We start from the raw sequence: 13,109 nt of genomic DNA on the forward strand, positions 1-13,109 counted from the left end.
GGCCTACATCAACCCTCGAAGAGGGCATCCTTCGAGATGGACGGTTTGAATAATATTCATGTTGCTGGCTAAAAAAAAATCGAAAAAAGCGAAGCAATTTCAGGTGTAAAAGTTCATGCTAAAAGCTGAATGAAATTGAAACTCCAACCCAGGGCTAATGAAATGGGAGTGTACGTGCGCAAAGTTGTAATTATAGAGCGCAAGCTGGGAACATCGCAATTTTTTTAATTTCCCATAATATACAAGACGGTCTTTAGGGCTTATTGAATATCCCTTTAATACCTTCATTTGCCGAGGGTTTTATGCATCCATGAAAATATCCAGACTGTGCAAAGCTCTAATCAGACCGGCACGCGAGTTGTAACTAAATATATAAACAATTAGGGCGGCCCTAATCGCGAAATCAGGCCTATTTTAAATAGTTACAACAGAATTGCTTACACTTACAGCATAATTATAGCGGTTACTGGCCGACTCGGGTAAACGGGTGAATTTTGCATGAGGGGGATGCGTGCCGCATGCAATTCGTTTTTGAGCCCCCGCTATAAATAAAGGGGTTTGCGCAAATTCCAAAGGTTTAACTGTGTATAATCTGATTATGTGGAAAAAAGCACAATGAAATATATTGTGGTCAGCGGGTCAACAAATTAAAAAACAACGTTTAGCGTGGCACCTAAGTTTATTTTTTCTTTTACTCTATTTGGGGATAGCGCTTCACACGCAAGTGTAGGGAACACTGCAATTGCACACTGGAAAGGCACACTATATGGGGAAAAACAAACAGAAAATGCCGCTAAAAATAACATTATGATAAAGTTTTGCTAAAAATTTACGGGGCACTGCACTGCCTGGGCACACGTCCGCCACTGATATTCGGCCGCACTGAAAGCAACGTGCTTGGGCATCGCTCCGCCCTTCAGAGGCCCGGACGTAAACGTCACAATATTCTCGGTATTGTCAATTCAAATGTTTTTTTAAAAGTGTGATTTTTACTTGTTTTGAGCGGGGTCCAATGTCGTATGAAAACCCATTACGTTTCTATGAAATTAATCTTCAGCTCCGCACAAAGTTTTCCAAATTTTCTCCACATTTTCAATGGAAATTTGATACTTTTTGCGAGCGAAATGGGGGGAAATGCGAGAAGGCCATCAATACTGACAAGCGAAGCAGCATTGTTTTGTTTCCAAATCCTTCTTGACTCAGAGCGTCGCTTTCGTGTGACAGATTTTTGTAAAACCACGTGACGAGTGGATAGTACTGATAATAATCACATATAGTAAACGCCGAACAAAAAGTCTCGCACGTCATCAAAGTGCTATGTCGCGCTGTTGCCAGACTTCCGAACAAATCTTTGAGGCGATATAGATATAATTTGTTTCAGGACAGTCAATGTGATGTAATAAAAAAATGCTTTTCATTAAAGAATTTATTATTGTGTAAGTAAATAAAACTCTATCTATCTAATGATCAACACACAAACAAATATGGGTTTGCGATTGATGGCAACCCTGTCGGTTTAAAATTTTTCTAGTGATCATGTTTACATCTCAGTGGAATTATCGAATTTTAGCTAAATGACGTCACATCAAAATTTCTGACCATATTTTACTATATTTAAGTTTATATTTTAATATATATGTACCTATATGGCCATATTCATCATATTTTTAATAATTAATAGGTTTTACTTTCGTATGATAATGATAACTAAATAAGTTTCATATATATCGCTTACGAGATAAACATAACCAATGTGGCCATGTTATTTCGTTATACATGACGTGCGAGACTTTTTGTTTGGCGTTTACTACATAAACAACTAAACAATAATACACATCATTTCTAAGAATAATCAGCATAAAAAAGAGAACCAAAGAAAATATTAATTAAATTAGGTACCATAATTAAGCACCAATCACTTAAATCAACCTTCTGGAACGATTGCATGACAAAAACGTTCCTCAGCAATTGAGAAGAGGAATTTCTGAATATTTTACACATTCGCCATTCATTCATTTTATTTGATTATTGAAATTGTTGTTTTTCTACTCCGTTCTCTTAGATTCTGAAAACGGTGCGTGATTCATCACCAAAATGTCAAGAAAAATTTTCGTCCAGCCCTTGGTAAAAGGTGACTATTACTCAGTTAGTTTTAACTGAGACAACAGTGTGCAACAATACCGTTGACCCTCGAAAATGGTTCCGAGTTCATGCAAAGGTCGTCCGTTTCTAATCACCTAAAGGTGCAAAAATAATAACCAAATTACGGATTTTTTGGGGTTTCTCCATATCGAGGACTGCAATAACGAATTCGGCAGCATGTATGCATTTGGCAGTTCTTTTCCAAGCATTTTTCATGGGGCCCAAATTACCGTAGACAAATGTAGCCGTCACTAACACGAACGCCCACTTGGAATTTTTCACACTTCGAATGTGGACTATACGAATAAAATTAAACTCATTTTTCATGCACCTTTTTGCTTTGCAACACATCAAATTCCCAGCTAAAATCATCGTGTAGCTAACTAGAGGGGATCAAATGGCCTTCTGTAGACGACTATTAGAGTTCGGTAATAAGAGCCTCGAAGTTCGGTCCCTTTTTGCCCTCCACTTGGTAGTAAAACTTTCTAATGGTCGTAAAACTGTTAATTCGAGGTCTTGGTAAGAATATCGACGATAATTGGCCCTTTTTAGAGTGAAAATGTATAGAAATATGCCCATAGCTTTCGCTAATAGGCACAAAAGAAAGCTCCTGAGCCCCAAAGTTAAAAATAATCGAAAGAGTATATCTCGCGCACTTTGCGTTACTGCGTATGGTGGATTGCCTGTATTCCAGGGTAAACATGTTATTCGTAAGGTTTAAGACCTCTAAAAGTACATTTATCATTATCTAAACTTAATATTTGTAATTATAGCTGAAAAAGTTCATTATCACCGACGTCAAGTCCGTATTAGACAAGTTCCAGCTCTCAAGGTAACGGGCGAAAAACGCCCATAGTTTCACCGTATGTAGCTTACTGATATGTACTGTAAATGCTACAAGTACATTCACAGTACACACATAAAACTCACAATATGAAATTCCTCTATAAACAAACTCTCTTTAAGTCTTTTCAATGGCCCCAATTTTGATGATTTTAATGCCTCCGACTTCCTTCAGTGGTGTGCCGACCCTGTTAATTAATTAATGCTTAGCTAATGCTTTCAATTCTGCAGGAAATGCTGGTAATAAACAGGCCATAGACACAGCATTAAGGAATCCTGGGGCTGTTGTAGGAGGAGTTTTAAACATGGCTAAAGGAGCGGTCCAATAATTATTGGGAAAAATTTGAAGCATTTTGTTATAGTCACCGAAGGTCGATTTTTTTAGGGAAAGATTGCGACTGATGTAATTAGCAGTCCCAATGGTGGGATACAGAGGATCGCGGTCGACGGCCTGTTCATTGGGATGTAGGATCCGCTTGGGAACGTGAAACTTTGTTAGAATTTTATAGTACTTTCGTAAATAAATTATGTTATAACAGCAACAGTCACATTCATGAAAGTGGGGAAAATTAGTGGCGAAAACCCATTTTATCCGGAGATCTGCAGCTTTTTGAGGTGTGCAAGGGTGGGCGAGTGAGGGCAATTTTTTAGGGTTGATCTCCCCTTAAAGATCTGATTGAGTTCATGTGGTTCTCCAGAAAAGCTCGAGAAAGGGAATTTCAGATTGACAATTGCAGAGAAAAATGCTTGAATCAATGTCAATGTCAATTGTGTGAAATCAATGTCAACATGTTTTGACATGCTTGATGTCAAAACAATGTCAAAACATGTCAATCAGGATATCTAATGTTCCAGCGGTCCAAAATCTGCTTCGAGCAAACCAAAATTAGCCAAAGTGAAACAGTTTGAAGGAAATATTGGGCGATTTCAAGGTTATGCTGTGATCAGATGCCGAATCAGCGATTTATCTGGTTTTTATTTGTTTTGCTGGAAAAAAATCAAGCACAATGCTGCTGCCAAAAAAGCGGAATTTCAGGCCAATTATTGCCACTTACGCGAATCGAAACACAGGTCCAGTGCACAATACATTCACGATCGATTAACTATTAATTTCAAATTTCCGCAAAACAAAATTCCCGCACTTTGATAAATTCGTATAAAAGGCGCAATTACGTTTGTTGGAGTCCTCACCTGGAAAGGGCCAATTATCAAAATTGCTTAAAACAACATCATAGATTTGAAGGTGTTTATTATCGCAATAATTATACATCGATCAAAGTTGAATTATTTTGGGCCAATGATCGTGGAAAGCTGGAAAGAAAATCAATTCACGAAGGGGAAATTCAACGGAAGAGTACTTACAATGTCTTCCACTGTTTTAAACGTATCATGGATGATGTTACCAGGGATGTTTCCTATATTTCCAATGGAAGTTTTAACGGAGTCTACAGTGTCGTCAGCTGAAGCCAAATCCACCACTAAGAACACCAGAAAACTAATGAATGCAATTATCTGGAAAAGGCATTTTGGTAAACAACAAAAATAGTTAAAACATCGAATCTTGCTACCTTCATTTTGCTTTTTTTTGGACTTCACTAGAAACTCAAGCTACTGAGTATCCTGCCTTGCACTTTTCGAAAAGCTCTGTATGTACTGATAATGAAAGCTTATTTAAAGCTTTCATTATCAGTATATTTTAGCTATAAATTATCTTCTTACAGTTTTAATTATGAGCGAAAGTCTACGTTTTCTGCAAAAAAATATTGATAATTGTACAAAAACGGCTCAGGAGTCATTTCCAATTGCATAAATGCGATAAGATGCTTCAAGGGAATTCATGACAGGAAAATCTTCAATTTCATTGCAACTTCGAGTTTTTTTTTTGGAAAAAAAGTGCTTAAATTTGAGAAAAACTCGAGCAAACACATCTTCGAATGTTTTTCAAGACAAATTCCTCTTTCAGTAAGTCATGGCTTCAAGTCGCAGGTCAAACCACATCTCCAGCCCTGTTCTTCCAGTCGCGTTAATTCGAGTTAGTTCTGGTTCACTCTTGCAAGTCGCTCTTCGATTAAAGATGGAAATTTTAAGGGCAATTTTAAGAGCAAATTTAAGGGGAAAGGAGGAGATTCTTCTTAAAGGAAAACTCAAAATTGTAGTGAGATCAAGTTATTTTCGACTGGTTTTCGCAGACACGTATCAACATGTTTACGCAATTGGAAATTACTTTTAGGCAGTTTTTCTATTCGTTTAGATTTTTTCCGTGAAAGCTAGAAATCTGTGCATAATTAGACCTGCAAGACATCAATCTACTGATCAAATTTGCTGATTGTGGGGGCCTAAAATAATCGAATATTTCACAGCAGGGCTTTCAGCAGTTTATTGTGTTTCTGGTGGAATTTTAAACCAAAACGAAGGTAATCAGCTTTGGTGTTCTAAGAATTTTGGTGATTGATCAAAATGTCCTTTTCAGGTAACTGCATTCGTTGCTTTTTTGGTGTTTTTAGCGATGGGTTCGGCTTCAGCTGACGACATTGCAGTCTCGGTTAAAAGTGCTCTTGAAGATTTACTGGACGCCCTTGAGGAACTCCTCAACGGCACCTTAGGGTCAGTGTAAGTAACACAACAGCATAAATACGTGCCCTTCTTGAATTTCCTCTTATTGAATTTATTTTCTTTCCAGCTTAAGAGGATCGTTGGCCGCTGATAATCCAACTGTAATTATTATGCAATTGTAGCGATAATAAAGACTTTCAAATTTATGACGTCGTTTTGATAATTTGCCCTTTTTCGCCAGGATTTCAACAAACGTAATTGCGCCTTTTATACCGATTGATCAAAGTGCGGAAATTTTGTTTTGCGGAAATTCGAAATTAATAGTTAATCGATCGTGAATGTATTGTCCTTGCTGCAGAAAGCTTTTGGACAACCGGACAAGTTTTATTTTGCTTCACACGCTTTAGCCTGCAATTTCAATTTACCACATCAATTCTTCACATTTTATTTAAAAATCCTCTTTGTTTAACTTGATGTTGCTGAAGCTTTTCGACCACTGACTGAAAATGCCGAATTTTGCTTCACATGTTTAAACGCGCAGCGTCTAGCGTCTCTTCGCCCTCTGATTGGCTGAAAGAAGCGTATTAATGAAAGCGTGTGAAGCCAAATTCTTTACGTTGGACTCGTCCAAACCGAGGAGGCAAAAGATGCCGATTAGAGGAAGTTTCTGAGCTCGAATAAAATTAACGTTTCTGATTTTGCCAGACTAATAGTGAAGAAATACTTGAAAGTGCTCGATACAGCGTGTGAAGCAGGGCCGTGCGTCTTGAGTAGAGTTCTTCGAGAAGGATTTGACTTTGGGTAGTACTTGAGATTAGGAACGTCTTCGTTCGGAGAAATAGAGGAATCTACGCTCAGGGCCTCATTTTAACGTTAAAATGAATGTCCCGGGTAGTTTGAAGATAACGCGAAAGCGATTTTCACTGGATTTCTTTTGCCCAAAAGTTGCAGCAAAGGAAGAGGTTTTTCTTAAAGGCAAACTTAAAATTGCAGCGAAATTCAAGTTTTTTCTCGTACAGTTTTCCTAAAAACTTGTTGTTGCATTTGCGCAATTATATATCGTTTTAAGACAATTTCCTTCCAATTATTGATTTTTTTCCCAGATAAGCTAGAAATTTATATAATAAATTACCCAATGATTAGAACTACAAGACGTTAATTTATGACTAAAATTTTCTGATAGTGAGAGCTTTAAATAATCGAAGATTTCAAGGTAACTTATTCAGTAACTTATAAAGTACAGTTTTTAACACCAAAATGAAGGCACTGATTTGTGGTATTTTGAGAAATTTTGTCTTTCATCAAAATGCCACTTTTCAGGTAATTGTACTGGCTGGTTTCTTGGTGCTGTTGGTCATCAGTTGCTAGCATTGTAGAGGGTTTAAGCTCAGCTACTAAAGATATCCTTAACAAAGCTAATACAATTGCTGAGAATGCACTGGTTAATGTTGAAGACTATGTCTACAGGGTGTTTCAGAGTTGTGGTGACAAAAGCCTAGAGGAGATTCCTCTGACCAAAATAAGAAAAAAAGTTCATGCAAACATGGGTCCACAGGTGCTTTGTTTCCGAGATACAGGGTGTTAAGTTTAAAAAAAAGAGAAAAAAACAAAAACATACAGATTTTAAGCACTAACGTTGTTGACTTCCAGCTCAAATCAATACAGACTACAATAAAAACAATCGTTTTGTTTAAAAAAAAAATTCTTAGCATTGTTATCTCTCCGTATGGAGTTCAGGGACGTACCGAAGCATGGCAATGTATTTTTTTCTGGAAAACGAAGTAAAACACGAAAAAAGCTAAAAGACAAAAATGTACTATTTTTGTGGGGTTATCTGAATATCACATAAAAACCGCAAAAAAATACAGGGCGACAGGTTTTCTTGCAAAAAAATAACCGACTTGCTCGCTGGATACGCTCCTGGAAATTCTGGATGAAATTTACTGGTTCAGCAAATGTATAATAATTGTTTTAATAAACCGTAAAAAATGTATTCAAATAGGTAAATGCGCTTCTAAGCGATAAATAAAGAACTTTTTATTTTAACTTAACACCCTGTATCTCGAAGATAAAGCACTTGCGGCCTCACGTTCACATGAACTTTTTTTTCATTTTGGCCAGAGGGATCTCCCCTAGGCTTTTGTCACCACAACCCTGAAACGCCCTGTTTGGGATTGTTGTCCCACACGTAAAAGATGTTCGATGGATTTTGTATCTAAGCTGTAGCCTCCTAAAAATGGGCTTAAAATCCGGATAATTCAACTTTGATGACGATGTAATTGCTGAGTAAATAGAAAATTAAGAGTTCTAGATCTACGATTTCGTTTTTTTTTTAAATAATTTTGGTGAATGGCGCTTTTCCAAACAGGGCACCACCACCTAATGTGTCTTATATGAATTTATCAAATGCGGAAATTTGAACTTAGTAGTTAATCGATCGAGGATGTATTGTGCACTGTACTTGTGTTTCGATTAGCGTAAGTGACAATAATTGCCCTCAAATTCCGCTATTTTGGCAGCGGCAATGTGCCCGAATTTCTTTCCAAAAAAATAAATATAAACCAGGAAAATCGCCGATTCGGCCCCTGATTACGGGACAAAACTTGTAACAATCCAGCACCTTCTTTGAAATGAAATTGCTGTCCAATTTGAAGGACGTTTTGTCCCGAAATTTGTCAGGGGTCGAAAAGCTTTAGTCCCATAGAGCCAAACAAAGGCGACTTTTACATAAAACGTGAAGTAATAATGAACTTGCTTTGGGCAATCTAGCAGTGAAGAAATTCTTCTAATTGAACGCTGAAACTTGCAAAGCAAAATTTGACATGTTTTAGTGATCCAAAAGCTTCTTGCAGCACAGCGGAATCGCTCCAAGAGGACTTTGTTTTGCAGTTTGGAGCATCATTCGAGGTTAATAAGGTTCTTGTTTCCGCCAGTTAAATAATAGAGAAACGGATCTTTGCATGTTTAAACGTGCGATGTTCTTGCTGTCGCCAAATTCTAAAAGTACTTGAGATTACAAGTTTAAAGATGCGAGCCAAGGTGCAGCAGCCCTTCTCGCAGAAGAGGAGAGTGGTTCAAAAAGGGCTTAGCTTTGAGGAACATTTGATGTTAATTATATCCCAGTTTTTCCCATCAAAAGGTGGAAAATTGCTTGAAATTCTACCTTAAGTCAGCATCGAGCAAACTTAAGTCATGTTTGCAGCTTTTTTTGCGTTTTTTCCGCGGAGGAGAATTTCCCAAAAAAAATTGTGTTTTGAGGCACATTTGTAAACGGTTTTATCTCCGTTGTCTTCAATTTAAGTGCAAAGAATTCCGTGCTAAAGCTCTTAGTCGGAGCAGTTTTTTCGGTCGGGTCGGTGTAAGTTAGCAAGTTCTTGATTAAAAATTGAGGTGTGTAGGTTTACAGCCTCGTTGAAGTGTCACACAGACGAATTTTGACCTTTCCTATCAGTTTGAGGAGTATTTGAAGGCAATTTCCACTGTAATTTTATTACCCAAAAGTTGCGTCAGAGAAAGAAATTCCTCCCGAGTGAAAGCTCAAATATGCGGCCAGATTGATTTTCTTCACTACAGCTTCGTTAGAAACGCATTATCTCCTTTTGGAGTCCATTTTTGCTGATATTTTAATTTTTCCTCCACCTGAGGCATCTACTTTTACATGTCCCAAGCGTCACAAACCACAGAAAAACTGCACGGATGACTCGTAGCAGCAAAAACTTCTATAATTTCGCAGTCGATTATCGCTAAGAGAGTCGCGTTAATGTGTTTTTTTTTTCAGAAAAGCTAGAAACTCGTACATAATTAGAACTGCAAGACGTCAATTTACAGATAAAATTTGCTGATAAGCGAGGGTTTTAAATAGTCGAAGATTACAAGGTAAAATATTCAGTAACTTGTTGAGCTTCTGGTAGAATTTCAGCAGCGAAATGAAGGTACCGAGCTTTGGTGTTTTAAGGATTTTGATCAAAGTGCCTCTTTTAGGTAATTGCGATCTTTGGTTTCCTGGTGCTGTTATTGGTGGGGCTCACTTCAGCTATTGAAGAGATCCTAGAAACTGTTAAAAATGTCGTCGATGATGTAATGGTTATTCCTAAAGAAGCCATCGGGTCGGTTGTTGACTTAGCAGACAATGTTGTAAGTATTTCTCCATCGAATTGCTTCCTCTTTCAATTGTGTGTCCTTTCAGATCGATGGCGTTGCCGGCAAATAATTCAACTTCGATTATGATGCCTTTACTGAGAAAATAGGAAATAAAGAACTTCCAGATTACGAATTTGTTTTAAATTATTTTGGTAATTGGTGCTTTCCAAGTCAGGACACAAACAAATGTAATTGCGCCTTTTATACGAATTTATCAAAGTGCGGGAATTTTGTTTTGCGGAAATTTGAAATTAATAACTGATCGATCGTTAACATATTGTTCACTGGAACCGTTAAATAGCTGTTATATTTCGATTCGTATAAGTGGCAATAATTGGCCTGAAATTCCGCTTTGTTTGCAATGGCATTGTTCCCGGGTTTTTTTCCCGGCAAAATAAATACGACTCGGGGAGTCCCCCGGACTCGGCCCTGATTGCGGCATAAAACTCGAAATAATCCGATACTTTCTCAAAATGAAAGCACTGTTCGACTTGCTCCGGCAAATTAAAACCCGTCAAAGTCTAATTTAAATGGAAAAAGTTACAAAAATACGCCGGAGAAATCTAATCAGCCCGAACGAAATGGGCCTTTCCGGAAAATTGTGACGATATAAAACTTTCAAACTTGCAAATCAGCGAAAATCTCCCGGACATTATTTCGAGTTATGACGGGGAAAGAAAATCATTATGTCACACCTTCGTCTATTTGCGTTAACGACCCTCATGTTATTTATCTCAGCCGGTTGTTTATTTGTCTTTTATTCGGGTCCTGAAGTACTTAACAATGGCAGGCATGCAAGAACAATAAACCTTGCGAAGAGAGAGAAAAAAAAGAGGAGCAAAGTAAATAATTGGAGCGCCCTTTGTTTCCCAGGAAAAATCGTTGGGAAACTTTGAGGAACTTTTATCCGGGGAAGGTTCGGGTTTTTCTCAGAATTAGAGGCATTAGAGCTCTTAAGACAAGACAGATGTCTGTGGCGTCAGGTGCCCCTAAATGACAAAACCTGACTGACAAGACCTCAATGACAAGTTCAGTGCGGTTATTACGCAGGTTCCAGTGCTTTCAGGCAAGTCCGCTGAAGGCGCTATTGGCAGGTCTGAAGATGGTGATTTAATCCGAAAATCAGGCGTTTAGACAACCGAGGAAATATCGGGTCGAATAACCCCTCGATCCTGCCAATTTTGCAGGCTGAGAATCGAGCCGCATCTCTAGAGCTGCCTTGAGGCGAAGATGTACACGGAGGAACAAAAAACACAAATTTAAGAAAGTTTCATAACTTTATTTAAATTAAATTAAATTAATTAAAATTGAAATGCCGAAAGCAGAGCTGGAATTCAAAAGCTTGAATTTTCTGACCACTTTTCAAGCTAATTTTACCCATTAATCTCTGGAATTAATAACAACTTTAATTCCAATAAAAGCAGTCCCTCCCTTCTGGTTTCGTTCCAGACGGGTGGCGATTCAAAACGCATGATGGTCACGTGCCACCGGGGGGTGGTGGGGTGGATAGAGTGGTGGGGGGGGCGACGTAATATGCTTTAACTCTACCGACAATGGCAGTATCATTAAGCTGTCACTGTGTATATATTACGATATTCGCGGAGATTAGCTTACTGCTTCCCCCCGTGTGCGTCGCACTCCCCATGCAGGGTGGTTCCTGCCCCAAATTCAATGCCCCCATAACAATGTACCCACTACAGTCCGGAGCTAAGCGGAATTTTATAATATTTCTATTTATATGCAGATGTGATAACTGGGCCCGGAATAAACCGGATCCCCGAGCTCTCGTTAGCTGCGAAATTACCTCTTGCCTGTTAACTTCATTTTTCTTTAATTGTGCCGGAGTTATGACGGCTTCGGGCCTTTGTCGTTTGTCAATAATAATTACTTCATCCTTTTCCTCATTCCTCTCCCTTCGTCCTCGTGCTCGTAAAACTGCACCTGTACACAAAACATGCGAAAGTTTTAACAGCAGCGGCGAGGACAAGGAGGAGGAGGAGGAGGAGGAGGGAGTTTTCACTGTTTTCGAGGGACTTTATTTATATGTTTTCCCATCAGTTATCCGAAAGTAAATTTAAAAACTGCTAAAGAAAGACAATAGAGAAAGGGAGGGCGGAATAATTAATTGGACCGGCCTTTATTTTCCTTGCGAAGGAAAAGCGTTAAAACTTTGGCGAAAATTTAATACCGGCAAAGACAAGAAAAATCCCATTTTCTTCCACCGGGGGTGGGAAACGGACTAAAACGCCCTGATTGCGTCATTACCGGTCCTAATAGGATCTTGTCTACAATCAGCAGGGGAAGGAAATCGTTCAAATAAAATCGACTATTTCACTTCGGGTTCTCTGTTCGCTGTCTTTGAAGGGCTTTTTTGCAAACTTGTCCAATTCCCGCACCGAAAAGAAAGTCGGTAATTTAATTAGAACGAACTATTTTCCATTATCTTTTCCTCGTAAATTATGGACAGAACAGATACCACCGAAGCAGTGGCGCTAATCGAAGAACCGAGTGTTCGGTAATTTATTAACCGTTAATTTTAAGGATGCGATCGATTCCATTTATCAGAAAAGTTGTATTAGCCGAGCTTACGCCGCATTGGACGCAACGGAGTCGCACGGGGAAGATAAAGTTTGGTATTGCCGCCCGGATTTGCGGGCGTCAAAATCGCTTTGCCGCACGCGTGCGGCAAATTTCTTATTTGTTTGGCGATAAAATGGCTCGGATTCTAAGCAAAATTCTTTCAAGCCGTGCAAGATCGTTGTTAATTAATGCTCCCCCATTGATGCACGATTTTTTCGTCGATGGAGAAAGTGCAGGATGTTTGAGCCTCTATCGGGCACATTTAGCTCCCGAGCTAAACCTGCAATCTGACACGCAGGTTAGTTCAGGTCAGTTCAGGTTCGGAGCAGCGCGTCGTCGTTAAATTGCCTAATTTTAACTACATTGTTGAATTTTTCCTGATAAATCGGTCGATTTAGAGGCTCCCAGAAACTGCCCGAAAAACCACGGACGCGTGGAAAACCGACAAAAATAATTCCGGCAAATTAATAAAGGACTCTTCGACCCCCTGGACACCCCTCTAACTTTTCCCGAACGTGTTTGCTCCCATTCCAAACACACCTTCAGGATTTATGGCCCCATTTTTCCGATTGCTTTATGCCTTTTTAATTAAGTTTCTGTGCGTGTCCAAAGCGCGGGCCTGCACCTCGATCTCGTCCAAGAAGTAGAAAATGAGCTCGTAACGTCGTCCCCCGTATGGCCGCCTTAAATTGCCCTGGAAATGTCGCAAATTTGATTCCGACTTTTCCCTTCGTCCTGTCCAGATTGGCCATCGACGCTGGCAATCATCCGCACGGACACAAAAGAGGGTAAATTGGGGTAAATACCCACTCGCGTCGGGTTTTCAAGAGGTGATAAGGATATATTACGGC

At 39.0% G+C, this 13,109-nt stretch overlaps 1 protein-coding gene and 2 long non-coding RNA genes across 6 annotated transcripts in view; 1 reads left to right on the plus strand and 2 right to left on the minus strand.

Moving 5' to 3' along the window:
- Positions 1-13,109, minus strand: part of Ten-m (teneurin transmembrane protein Ten-m) — an 80,066-nt gene that overhangs the window by 28,497 nt on the left and 38,460 nt on the right. The window lies entirely within an intron of this gene.
- Positions 3,920-4,621, minus strand: LOC136416240 (uncharacterized). Its single transcript, XR_010752691.1, has 3 exons — positions 4,554-4,621; positions 4,348-4,497; positions 3,920-4,296 (listed from the first exon to the last, which is right to left on the minus strand). It is a non-coding gene; the product is annotated as an uncharacterized lncRNA (long non-coding RNA).
- On the plus strand, positions 9,427-9,807 carry LOC136416288 (uncharacterized). The gene is made up of 3 exons (XR_010752698.1): positions 9,427-9,470; positions 9,520-9,672; positions 9,725-9,807. It is a non-coding gene; the product is annotated as an uncharacterized lncRNA (long non-coding RNA).

The sequence above is a fragment of the Euwallacea similis genome, chromosome 22 (genome assembly GCF_039881205.1).
Source record: "Euwallacea similis isolate ESF13 chromosome 22, ESF131.1, whole genome shotgun sequence".
NCBI lineage: Eukaryota > Metazoa > Arthropoda > Insecta > Coleoptera > Curculionidae > Euwallacea > Euwallacea similis.